Source organism: Cryptomeria japonica, chromosome 5, assembly GCF_030272615.1.
Source record: "Cryptomeria japonica chromosome 5, Sugi_1.0, whole genome shotgun sequence".
NCBI lineage: Eukaryota > Viridiplantae > Streptophyta > Pinopsida > Cupressales > Cupressaceae > Cryptomeria > Cryptomeria japonica.
Genome location: NC_081409.1, coordinates 456810985 through 456825093, shown reverse-complemented (window position 1 = coordinate 456825093; position 14109 = coordinate 456810985).

Genomic DNA, 14109 nt, shown 5'->3' with positions numbered 1-14109 from the left:
AGAGATTTTCATCGATAACATGCCATCGGTAAAAACAAAAGGTCAAAGGAAGATATTCTTCTTTCACCAACATAAGGAATTTCATTGATGCCAATGCAAAAGTCAAATAATGAGGAACCATTATCGATAAACTTAAAGATCGATAAGATGGTTGTGAAACACATCAACAAAAGGATTCCTATAAAAAATAGGGTTTTGATGAACTGATGGAGGATTACATCGACAGAAACACACAAGGTAAAGCTTTCGATGAAAATGGGGAGATTGATGAAACCACAAGGCCCATTGACGATAACGATGGTTTCATCGAAACAAAGGTAACATCGATGAAACATGACATTTCGAAGGAAGATGAAGTGATTCCACTGAAGTATATGATTCCATCGAAACAACAATGCAACTATAAAATAATGAGAATTGATAGAAAATATGAAGTACTGCTAGATAAATGATTACTTTCTGCTGTAAAGATCAATACAAATCTTAATGAAGTCACCTAATTCAAATGAATGACTCTGTGACCGTTGTGCAATCGGTAATGTTAACTGATAAAATTGCCATGAATGCTCGATAAATTGACAAGAAAGGAAACACTTTTGGGCAATGCTTGAAGAATTCACAGTGAGCCTCAGAAAGACAGATGATTCAAAATCAGATTCACAAGAGGTCTACCCATAATTCAAGTAATTTTCTCATTCTCAGAGCTTTGTAGTGATAATGGAGGCGTCATCTGCTAAGAAGAGTAGGGTTAGGAAAGCTAAAGAGACCCAACCCATGGAGGATAAACCTAAGAGGCAGAAAAAGGAAGGGCACTCATTGGCCCAAGACCTAATTGACCAATGTCCTTCATCAAGCCTTAGGTCTAAGAAAATTAAAACAAATGAGGAAGGTTTGGAGGATAGGTTTGAGAACCTAGGAGATATATGGACAAAAATAAGAGGTCATGAACTGTTTATTTTTGGATATATATGAAGAAATTCACCTGAGCCTATGAATAATTTGTGGAGATTAAATTTATGGAAACTGGTAGTGGCTAATGTCTTTGTGAATGTTGAGCTCATGAAATCCCTAGCCAACAATTATAATCCTAAAACTAGGACCATATATGATTACATGGGGAAAACAATATTATCAATTACTAAAAAAATTATCGACATTGTGTTTGATTTGGATTGGGGATTCGAGGAATAGATTGATACCAAGAAGTTGGCACAAGAATATTTCAACATAGAAGACATCTATAAGAGATGGAGAATTCCCATCCATAGGTGTAGAGTTGCAGGGTTAATAGTGCCATTAGCCAAAGAAGACAAAGTTCCTTATGGTGTTAATTATTTCCATCCTTACTTTAGATATACATACTATTGTGTTGCTCAAGTTCTGGTAATAGAGGCTCATCCTTTGATGGATATAGTGGCCATGGTTATTTGTGCAGACTTGCAGTCTAAGGATCCCAGGTTATTTGATTTTACTACTTTTCTTGATGAAGTCATTAATCATAGTTTAGAGAAACTAAAAGAAGATGTGATTAATGTACATTTTAAGTATTATTCTATTCTTATGCATATGTTGTTGTATGTTGGACAAGAAAAAGGGTTGTGGCCAGATGAGTTATGCATCAGGGAATATGATAAGGCTGGGATGAGAAAACTTGTGCAACTGTGGATATCTTCATGGGACCAAAGATATAGTAATAATTGGTACTTTGAAGAATTTTTTGTTAAGACATTGTACAGATTGTTGGGATATCCATGCGACCATGCCTTGTCTCCTGAAATTCACAAATTTTTGAGACCAAAGGAATATGGTGAAGACACTTCAATTGAGCACAATTGGGGAGACTGGTATTGCTTTTTAGATTACACTCAAATAAGAGTATATGGGTTTGAAGGAAAACCCTATTTATAGCCTGTCACAATGCCTAATAGAGTGGCATGCCTTGAGATTGTCAGATAGTTGTCAACAGCAAGTGCCCAACACTTAACAGATCATGGAAAATAGTCCATTGTGGCTAGGTTGCTAGTGTTCTCAGATTTTATTGTTAAGAGCTCTAAGAGTTATGGATTGCTGTAGAACAAATTAAACTATTATAAAATGGTTGAAGGTGACCCTAGACCAAACTTTGACCCTGAGGGTTACATAAGAGAAGCGAAGGCATCACAGAAGCTACAAGTAGGTGATCATGAGCCATTCATTCCAGATGACTTTATAAGAAATTTGGATAGAGAAACAACCATTGGCAAGACGACACAACATGATAAGGTCTCAAAGGCCTATGCATGGAAAATAAATAGAGGAAAGATTAATGATGATGTCTTACAGGGGATAGATGACCCCTTGGCTAAAGCGAACAAGATCATGGAGCATGAACTTGAAATCTTAGAAGGTGTCCCTGCATATGTTTTCAGAGATAGAACACAACACATTAGGGATACAGAGCCCTTGATTCAAATATCTCCCCAATCCACCTTTGATTTTATTCCAATTGATTTGCCCAGGGAAGATTACCCACCTGGTTTTGAAAGTGATGTGCAATTGAATTTGGTAATAGGACAATACAATGTCCAGGAGATTGGAAATATAAGACTATTAGAATATGAGGATTTTATTGCTGATAATGATTTTATTTCTTCTAAGGAATTCAATACATTTTTGTGCCAACATAAAGGAATTCAAATCAGGGATGTTATGATGGGAAAATAAGAAGAAGAAAAAATCCAGAAACTACAAGAAGATGTAGATTTAGCCATGAGGGAGATGACACCTAAAGAGGGGAGATAATTACTCAAGGATGTCGTTGTGTTGATTTATTCTGGATGGGACATGAGATCCACATTATTATTTGATAGCTTTCTCAGAAAATAGGATCCAACTAGAAAAATATTGCCTGATGAAGTTGACAAAATATTTATGGGTTCGGGATATGACCCGGATCAAAAGGCTCTCATGCTATGGGCCTTGTATCCAAAGGAAAAGAGACCTATACTTATTGACACATATGAATATTTTGGGCATTTAATGATCCAACAAGTTGGAAAGATTGATCCTAGGATCACAGCCAGATTGAACTTGGATGTAGCAAAGTTGAATCAAGATCAAACAGAGTTCTTGGTCAGAGAAAATAACACTTACAAGGGTTTGTATGAGAAGGCCACTGAAGAAATCTAGAAGTTACAAGAGAAATTGCTACAACAGGCTCCTATTATTGAGAATGATGAATTGAATACGATGCTCCAAATTGACTGAAAGGTTATAGATTCTTTAACAAATGCTATTTATTAGAAAACAAAAAGTGAAAAGCTTGCAAAACAAGTAGATAATGCGAATGTGAGAATTAACAAACTTGCTAATGACATTGTTGAACATAGGTTTAAAGATATGATGGTATACAGAAACCAGTATTGGAAGGCCTATACAGGGACTATAAAAGCTTTGGAGGAGCATGAAAGGTTGAAGAAAAGGTTGCAGGATGTAATGAACAATCACGAGGCCATGCCACTAGAAGAGAAAGCTCAAGGAGATCTATATTTATAAAAACATGATAGATATGCAGATGCACTTAATAAAGATCTTTGGGAATTGGATGAAGATGGAATTGCAAAAGTACCAACAATATACAAGGAAGGAGAAATGATATCATTAGAACAGTGGAAAAATGAGTTTGCCTGTGTCAAGGGAAAATTTGTTGTTGAAATAAACCGAGATGAAGACATGGAGTCATGCATAAATCAAGCAGTGTTCGATTTATTTTCACTAGAAATAGAGTTGAAGATGAGGAGCATTGCTACCAGATTTTACAAGATTGATAATTACTTAAATCACCTTGGGATGCTTAATTTGTTTATCTTTCACTTTGTTAAACAAACACAATCTAGTGTTAATGTGGAAGAGACATGACTCTTCGTAGGATAGATTTTGCTCTCATATATATATGAGCAGTTTTTGTAAAGATGGGGGGTCAAGAAATATATGATAGACTCTGGCATAATACTGTAGTGTTTTGGATCTTTAATACAATCAATTGTTTTCCTTCACATATGTGCTGTGAGTTATTTCATTATCTATAGGAAGTTGTTTGTGACATTATCTCTGAGAAGATAAGGCTACTTGTATTCATTAAATGAAGTTTATGTTGTTATGTTATAAATCCGAATCAAAAGATCTACTAGTGAATTGTCATTGTTACTTGTAGCTCTTTCTTGAATTGTCCCATAAGGTTAGGGTTAAATTCATTCAGGCTGCCTATGACATAAACATTTGACAAATATCTTTTAAGAAATAGTAATTGATAGATTTACCAAAGGGGTAAGTTTAAGAATTGTCTCATAAATCATACATTAAGTCCTAGAATAATATAAGACTCTGTAGCCAAAATAACAGGGAAGACACTGGTCATTTATGAATCACAATCTTTACCATATTAATTACCTTTACATTAAAGCAATAGGACTAGTTAAGTAGGACATATAAAACCAATTAGCAATAGTATACATACATATAAATTTCAAGTACACAGATTGAATAGCTTCTACAACAACAATCTTGAACTCATCTAAAAGCCACCTATCCTAGGAACCTATGCCATTCTGAGATAGGGAAAAATTTAGATCAAGATACTCAATCTGCTATAAAAATAATTAGTCATCAAAAGCCACTAGTGAATAGCTATACCCGCCTAGGTCTTGCAGAGCCTAAAGTGAGGGAGTTAGCAACCAAATAGGTTCACTCTATAAGTTGGCCAAGTCAAATTGTAGGGTTTTGATCATAAGCGTTGGCATTTCCTTAGAACCTATCCAATACATTGATTTGAGATCCAACACTTGTAATGGATGAAGATGTTTTAATTTTTGCAAAAAAGTTGCTTGACTGTTAAGGGACTTAAGAAGGAGGTCATTGTGGCCGGTAGGTAAAGTGAGCCGATCCAATGGCCCTCGTAACCCCATGATCAAGAGATGCAAGGGGACTATGGACTTTGACATCACAAGATGATGCCATGTGTCCAAGGCAGGCCAGGAAAAGCCGATGGTGGGGTCACTGACCGAGGTGAAGTAAGCTATGAGTTGGCTATGCCAAGTCATACTTTGGATGGACCCATTTTCCACATGGAAGGTTAGTGACAGATTGACAGATGATGACCATGTGATTTGTCAAGATGGATAGGATCTACGATGAAGTTTTAAACAATTTTTATAAGGGTGTTGTAAAGGCGTGGTATGTTATCTGCGCAGGAAAGTTAGAATGGATAGAGTGCAAGCTTGTCAATTTGGAGAAAATAGCAACAAGGTAGGATGATTGGATGCCAACTCATTTCAGAAGGCAAGTTTTCTGAAGGTTTGTACTGAGTCAATATTGATTTGACAAGAAAGGACAATAGTTTCAGAGGCATAAGAGAATTTGGATAACCTCTGATTTGGAAATGAAATATCATAGTTTTATTGGTAAAAATAGAGGTTGCTTGTTGTCAGGGATTTTCACAAAGGGATAAAGTCAAAAAATCCTTCTTGGAGAAGATCTAAAAGAGGATAATATGGTGTTTTAAAAGAATTCTGAAGGCCCAGTGCATAGTCCTAGGATGAGAAGATCAAAACAAAATCATCCATGTAAGATGAGTCTTGACAGAAAAGCAGTGGATTGATTTTCCTTGTGAAAAAGCTGGAATTAGACGATGTCTTGGGTTTGACATGCATGATTTCCCTAGTTCACACCTAGCATGGTTAATAAATAGAAGTGAGCATTTTGGAAGATTGTTTTTGCATGAACAAACACCGCCAAGTGAAGTGATTTTGATTATAAATACAATAAGGTGGTAGTTCAGTTGGTAGAAGAGAAAAGAAGCCTATTTTCTTTCTAAAGAGTGGTTTTTCATCACTGAAGAAGATGATGTTTGAGCAGTATCGTGCATGGAGTTGTTGTGTGGTTGTTGATACCAGATGAATGTTCTTTCTCTTGTGTGAGTTTTCGTATTGTCAAAGGGGTTGTGAAAGTTTGAAGGATTGTTAGAGGGGGCGTGAAAGCCATTTCTTATCAGATAAAGCCACTCATGATACATCCCCTGCTTCTACTTTGCCACTAGCTGGCAAGGGGTTTGAGGAAGGAGCCCATAGGGGAATGAAAGAAGGATTTGTTTGAGTGGGGAGAGGTAGCCAGTCATCTCTGCGATGACATACAAGTTGCGACCCCTCCCCAAATGTTATGTTTCCCTATAAACTTCTCCTTTCACTTTCTCTAATCCTGGGCATAAAGGTTAGAGATCTTCCTCTAGTTTGGGGGAGATTTTACTTCTTCCCAGGATCCAGTTTCCCTTCTAGGAAGGGAAATGCTCTGTAGGATAGAATGAACTATCTCACAGTCCAATTGAAGACATCAGGATGATAATGGCATGACTCAAGTACTTTTGTTTCTAGCAATGTTTTGTTACAAATTGTGATTCTATTTTATCATAGGTGCCAGTGTACAGGTAGTTTTAAGGAAAATTTTGTAACACAATTGTGTATGGCTTTCTTGGCTTGTTCATTCTAGATGACATGTGTCTCTTAGCCTCAAGCTTTTTGCTCCTGTATTTTCTATAAAAGGGAAATCAAGGCCATTAGAAAGGGTTCCAAAATATCTGAATAGGGTCTCTTGTGTAGGTCTAGTCTATAGGATTAGGTTCCAGTTTTGAGAAGTCATGAGTATATAGCAAAGAATTGTAATGTCATTTTGTAGAGAAAAATAGAAGATAGTCATCAGTTTCAAATTTTAAATAGGTTCTTCTATAAATAAAATGTATTCGGTTATTTGATAGAAGATATCTTTTGAAGTTAATACAGATAGAATTTCAAAATCCTTACTCTCTTGTGTATGATTTTATCTTCTTTTGAGTTAATGGAATCAAGGGTTTCATTTGCTTGTTGCATCGTTATGATGTATGTAATTTTTCATTTCATGCTTTAATCCAAGGGGTTAATTAAAATGCTTGAATGCGATTACAGAGTGATAAAACTTGTACTAGGATTTGATAAGTAGTTCGGGTAAGAAATTACAAATAAAATGACACTGTAAGGCAGTATTGTTTAAGATTTAATCAAGTATTAGATAATTTTCTGTCAAGTTTTAGTGATATTTTAGAAACTCAGAGCCCAATGGAGTAAGGCACTGGTATATGCTAGAAGATGTCATTAGGTTATCAATTTCTTGTTTGTTTCACTTATGGTTTGTCATAAATCATTAAAATCAAGACATATTTCCAAGTTTTTATGTATGTTTGAGGTGTCCTACTATCTCATGCTCTAGATAAGGTCGAGGATCACTAAAGAATTCACCATTCTTGATCATTCTCCCTGTTGTTAAGCCTGTATATGAGATTATCTGCTTTGTTTTAGCATAATTCATGAGTGTGGCGCAGAGATCACAAATTTGCTAAGGGATCACCCTCCCAGGTCTTGTAGAGCCCAAATTGTAGAAGGATTAGCGAGATCCTTGTCAGTTGGTCCAAGTTCAAGGATTTTAATAGTTGGAGTTGGCTTCTCCATGAGTATTTGAAGAATAAACATGGTTTCTGCCTCAGTGTAAACCCGTTTGGGAGCCAATAGGTTCATTGAATGGATTGATAAAAATGGCTCATGCTTTTTCCCCAAATTCATCATTGAGGGTAATGTTGATGAAGAAGTTGGCCCTAAAGTTGATGTTGAGATTTAAATTTGAATATAGCCAATTGGGGCCTCAAGTGTTGATAATTGTATTAGAGTTGTTGCTAATGTAGAGGATTCAAAAATTGAGCAAGTTTGTTTTCTTGGTAATTTTGGAGTTTCAAAAACTCAGAAAAGTCTTCCTTGTCACTTAAAGCATATAGGAGGGACACGAAAGTGGAATGAGCTATACCATGTGGATGTCAAGGTGGTTTAGGTGAGAAAAAAAATCAAAGTTTTGACAAAATATAGTTGCTAAAACCACTCCAAGATGGGTGTAAAGAGAAAGAAAGAAAATAATAAATGGTTTCTATAGGGTGTATTGACTTATACCTTCTGATCCATGAGATGAATCATCACCTTTCCTTTATGTAGACTGTGTAGGATCCTCATCAAAGGGGTTCAGGTTCCTGCATATGTAATTCATTTATCTTATGTTAGCTTACATATTATATAAAGGTCAATCAAATGGTTCACTACCTTGCATAGACAAGGCAACAAACCATTTGAAAAAAATTCTCAAAAACATGTGTCCTCATGGTGATGGAATGCCATGACAATCCATAGTAATTTGAGTGTCATGGCATTCCATCATCATCATTTCATTCCATCACCATGAGACTATTTATTTAAGGCATTTTTTCTGACAGTTCACTGCCTTGTCTATGTTACCACATTTTTCATACATTGCTTATATTGGTCAAATAGTGCAAAACATATATTCAACATAGCTAGGCAATGTTCATTCGGATCACAAATTATCTAATTACATATAGAAAAGTTTAATATCCCATAGGTCAATTTTGATTTTTACATATAATTACATATAGAAATGTATAATATCCCATATAATATCCCATACCTTGGCAATGTTTACTTATAATTTCATACAAAAATTGTTAATATCCCATAGGTCAATTTTAATTTTTACATATAATATCCCATTTAATTATAATTACCCATATAATATCCCATTTAATTATGTAATTGAAATATCCCATCTACATATAATTATAATATCACATAGGTCAATTTTAATTTCAAATTACTTTGCAAAGCAAAAGACTTCGAAAAACTTCATTCCCACAAGGCAAAGCAGAAGACCATTGGCACACGCAGGAGAGGAGATTCATCGGGTTAGAGACGGTGGTGAATGGAGACTTCATTTACGTGTGCAGGAGGAGGAAATCAGTTTACAGGTGAGCAATCACTTAGCTTCATCTTACGTGCATTTTATAATATATATGGGATATTTCAATTTCATAGACATATGTAAATGGAATATTATATGGGATATTATAATTATAAATAAATGAGATATTATATAATCAAATCTAATAGTTTTATTTTACAATTTTGTTGTGTTTGATCCATAAGAGCTTTGGTAGAGCTGATTCATTTAGTCTAGCAAGAAATTAATCGAGTATATATTGGATTTATTTGTTTCAACACCCGACTCTTGCTTTGTAGCAATCTTATAGACCCGTGTATACCTTTGTCTAGCATCATCTATAGCTACTATATTGCTAGAGGACTCAGACAATGTGTAGAGAAGGGTTTGAACTCTATACTGATAGAAGGTGATGCATAGATACTTATCAATGCTATTAATAATGGTGCCACACCAAATTGGAAAATACAAAGGATTCTGAGGGACATTATGGATGCTCTAAATAAAGTTCTTGACTACGAGGTTAGACAAGTTTTCAGGAAGGCGAGCATGGCTACAGATTACGTGGCAAACATGGGAATAAATTTAAGGACAAAGGATGACCATGTTTTTGAGGCAATCTCGATTGAGGAATTGGAACAGATTCTAGAGGATGATTATGAAGGCTCGTGGAGGTAGAAAAAAGAAGGCATTTGATAGGTACGACTAAGGGAGGGTATTGATCTAGATTCCAAACCATAAATTTGGATCCAAAGTGACATAGGTGATCATGATAGACCAAAATAAGGCTTCGATTACCGCAAATGAAGGGACATTGGGAGAAGGTGGCAAGAGATTAGGACACTTCAAATCCAAAGATGGATTTGGTTTTCACAAGATATCAGATTTCTTTCTCTTTTAGAAAGAGCCTGATGTTCGATAAGGATAGGAAATCATAAGGCTGAGGTTAAACAGGAAGACAAATCGAGAAATGAATGTAGGAGGAGAACTGAGGGAAAATGGTCCATTACTTTGGGTTGAGTTGCCTATGTGTGGAGGAGACATTTCAGTAGAAATGGAGGAGACTTTTTGACTATGATGAGCTCACTTGGGATGCACTGTGGCATCTGGCCAAGGCTATTTTGGGCGGGGTTAGGCACTGGTGTGATGGTTTCATCTATGAGGCGATTTGTGCCCAATGGTTAACATCCTTGATTCCAAGGAAGCATGCATATAGATGATCGATGGCTTCGTAAGATCGGTCAATGGGTAGGTAGTAGCAAGTGCTATTCTGGACTTAGATTTGGGTGACTGGACTAGTGTTCTGGGCATGTACTTCAATCCAGAACATTACATATTGTATCCATAAGAGGAAGAGTCTGAGTCGAAGGATGAGGATGCTTGGAAGGCTAGGGTTGTGTGAGAAAGGAAGAAGGATTTAATGGCAGAGGCTTGGGAGGTGTTTTGGGTGGGTGATAGAAACCATGACTTGGGGCCCTTCAGGAGATTCCTGAACTCAAATGATAACTAGCTTAGTGCGGCCTCGATTGTGTATGTGGTGGACATTGGTGAAAGGCTTACTGCAATTTTCAATTATTTACAATAGTTTTTTTTCTATTTCTACTACTATGTAGCTTGCATATGGGATGTAAGGGAGCTATCCCCTTTTGATAGCACTTAATAATAATTTTTTTTTATGTAATTGCAATACATGTTGGAGTTTTGATCTTCCAATACGCTTAAGGTTCCTAGTGAAAAGATGCATTGGTCGCCTCGCACATCACATACAATGTCTTTCCCTAACATTCAATTTACTGTCCATATACAAAAGAAGTACTCGACATAATCCCAACATTCAAAGAACATCCTTCAAAAACTTCATAAAGCATACAAAACCTTGCACTACCAAGAACACGTCCCTAAAAAAGCCTAGAAGATCATTGAAAGGGGAAACACATAATTTTGATTATGTTTGAAATGCACATAAGATAAAGCTAATTTCCTCTGCCTGCGAATCTCCTCTCCTGCACACAAATGAACTCTTCATTCACCATCATCTACGAATCTAATCCTCTCCTTCTTTTCCTTGCGGGAATGGATTTTTTCAAAGTCTTTTTCTTTGCCTTGTGGGAATGAAGTTTTTTGAAGGCTTTTGCTTTGCAGAGTAATTTGAAATTCAAATTGACCTATGGGATATTATAATTATATGTAAATGCGATATTTCAATTACATAATTAAATGGGATATTAAATGGGATACTATATGGGTAATTATTATTAAATGGGATATTATAATTATATGTAAAAATTAAAATTGATCACCTAAGTGTCGACCCCAAGTGACTCGGTCACGTGGGATAATATTTACAAAGAAAGCGCCCCTTGTCCCTTATCCCACTGGGTGTTTCAATGTGATTTTCAACCTCACGAATAAGGAAATGATAGTTTCCAAAGAGTGCATATTATCCTGTGACACATTAACATCAATTATTTGGAACCGCAGGATAAGAAGAAGGAAATAATTACAAAGGAATCCTTATCCCGCGACAACTGCAAGGTGAGAAAAGAAGCAAATTGGGATAAGGAGCAGCTAAAAGAAACAAGCAGTAGAGGTCTATCCCACAATGATCCAGGAGCACTGTGAGAGGCCCACGAGATAAGGGTTGTCCTAGGCACAAAGGGGAAATCTTATCCCACAGGGTCTCCAAGTTACCATAATCGCATTATAGGGCAATGCGAGACAAGACAAAAAAGAAGGATACTATGTGTAGACACCCAAAATTGTCCAGTCTAATTAAATAAATATTTTTATTTATTTAATTATCTAAGCTTAATTCTTCTATTAATTAAATAAATCTTTATTTATTTAATTAATTCATTTATCCTCTTCTAGCCTTATTTCTCATTTAAATAAATACATTTATTTATTTAAATTATCCTTTTCCTAAATTAAATAAATATCTTATTTATTTAATTGATCTCACTCCTTTTATTAATTAAATAAATCTTTATTTATTTAATTAATTCATTAACCTTTTCTACCCATGACACATGTCATTCATCTCTTAATTCATACACTACCTACCCCTTTCATTATTTTATTATTTCTTTTACCTACCCTTTAATCATAGCTGACCTCCTTTTACACCTCTCAATCTTATCCCTCCATTTAATATAGTGTCTTCTATATAAGAGGATGCTTCCTTCATTATCAACCCTAATCAATCATTCTAACTACTTGATCAATTGACTACTTAGCATATGCGATCCTACTTGCAACCACATTCCGTTCTTTGTTGAGCTCTTATGCACATAAACTCTGAGAGCAAATACATCAAACAAGATCAATGGAGATAGGAAGAATGGAGATCCAAACCATATTGGACATGTGATAGTATAATCTTTGTGATTTCGTTTGATTTGCATTGTCCTAGGTAATCTTCATATGTTATGGTGGATCTTTATTGTTGTTAGGGTAGGGTTTTGTGGTTGAATTCATTTAGCCTTTCAATATTGTTATTATTGTTATCCATTTTCACAATATAAATTTTGGCACGCCCTGTGGGACATGGATTTTTGTTAGATCTGTGTTTTTTGCAGATTTTTCTAACCCTATATTGCTGTTTTGTAAAACAATTTGGAGAATAACCTTGTGCAGCTAGGGTTTTGGACACAAAATCAAGATCTTGGAGAGATTTGATCATATCTCACAAACGGCTTGGAAATTTTTTACCAAATTTGTTTTGTAGGTTGAAGAAAGTATTGGAAGCTCTCAATACAAATTCAAAATTTTTGGAGCATATTTTCGTTTTCTATGAATTTTTTATGATTTTTCATAAAAAATTAATTTTGAGAGCAAATGAGAGAATTTTTTGGATTTTCTTACATTTTTGGAAATCTTTCATAATTATACACATGATCTATTCTTTGTGATTTTAATTTTGATGCAAAATATTTCCCTAAAAATCAGATCTTTAAAAATTAGGGTTTTTCTTTATTTTGATTAGATTGTGCAAACAGCTTTGAATTTTGGCATAAAATTTTTTGTGCAAGTCAGTAAATGTATCAGAATGATTCAGTAAAAATTGTAGATTTTTTAGATCAGTTTTTCAATTTATATGAATTTTGTATGATTTTTCATAAAAAAATAATTTTGAGAGAAAATTAGTGAATTTTTTGGATTTTCTTACATTTTTGGAAATATCTCAGAATTATACACATGATCTATTCTTTGTGATTTTAAATTTGATGCAAAATTATTCCTCAAAAATCAGATCTTTGAAAATTAGGGTTTTGCATTATTTTACTCATATCTCACAAACTGCTTGGATCTGTTGCAGAATTTTTTTTATGCAAGTTTGGAAGACCATTATAACTCTCCAATATAAATTTCAGATTTTTTGGATCGGTTTTGCATTTTATATGAATTTTTTATGATTTTTCATAAAAGATTAATTTTTCGAGCAAATTAGCAAATTTTTTGGATTTTCTTACATTTCTGGAAATCTCTTGAAATTTTACAGGTGATCTTTTTTTATGATGAATCAAATCTTTGAATTGGTCAACAAAATGCATTGTTGAAGGCCCCTATTTCACAAAGTCTTTTGGATCTAAAATTTACCTAACTTGTGTGCTTGTAGGAAGGGGTGATTATTTCAAACAATCCAAACTACTAATAAATATTTGTTGTAGGTCCTTGGTAAGGGTTTTTGGATTTTTATTGTGTGCCTTGTATTCATAGACTAGCAAACACTTCAATTGGTGCACTAAAATTGAATCATTGTCTTTTGTGTCTTGAGCAATAGGCTCTTTTTGTTTAATCTTTAGAGGGCCTGTCTTCCCGTGTGGTCATTAGGACTACTAGTGAGAAGAGAATGACCCAAGTGGTAGCGAGGAAAACCCACCTCTTCTGAACCACTATAAACAATTGTATTCATGGTGAAAACTATGGATAACGTGTGCTGATTAGTTCATACCAACATTATGTCTCCCCATAAACCCGTTTGATCAAATTTATTTGATCAATTGTAGGGCGTAACCCCTACCGGCTGGGAGCCTTCTATATTTACAGAGCTGAAAGTGCCGCATGTATGGCCACACGAGTGGATGCCCTTACTAGCACCTTTTTGTTTTAGAAGCTAAAATCCTTCTAGTTGTTGAGGCAAGAGGTCGGACCTCTGGTAGCGGCCCACACACATACGGTTCTTAGTAGAGAAGTTTGCCATGGGGAGTTTTCGTGGGGACTGATGCTTGGCTGACCCAAGAAGTGAGTGCCGAGGGTGGAGCCAGTGAG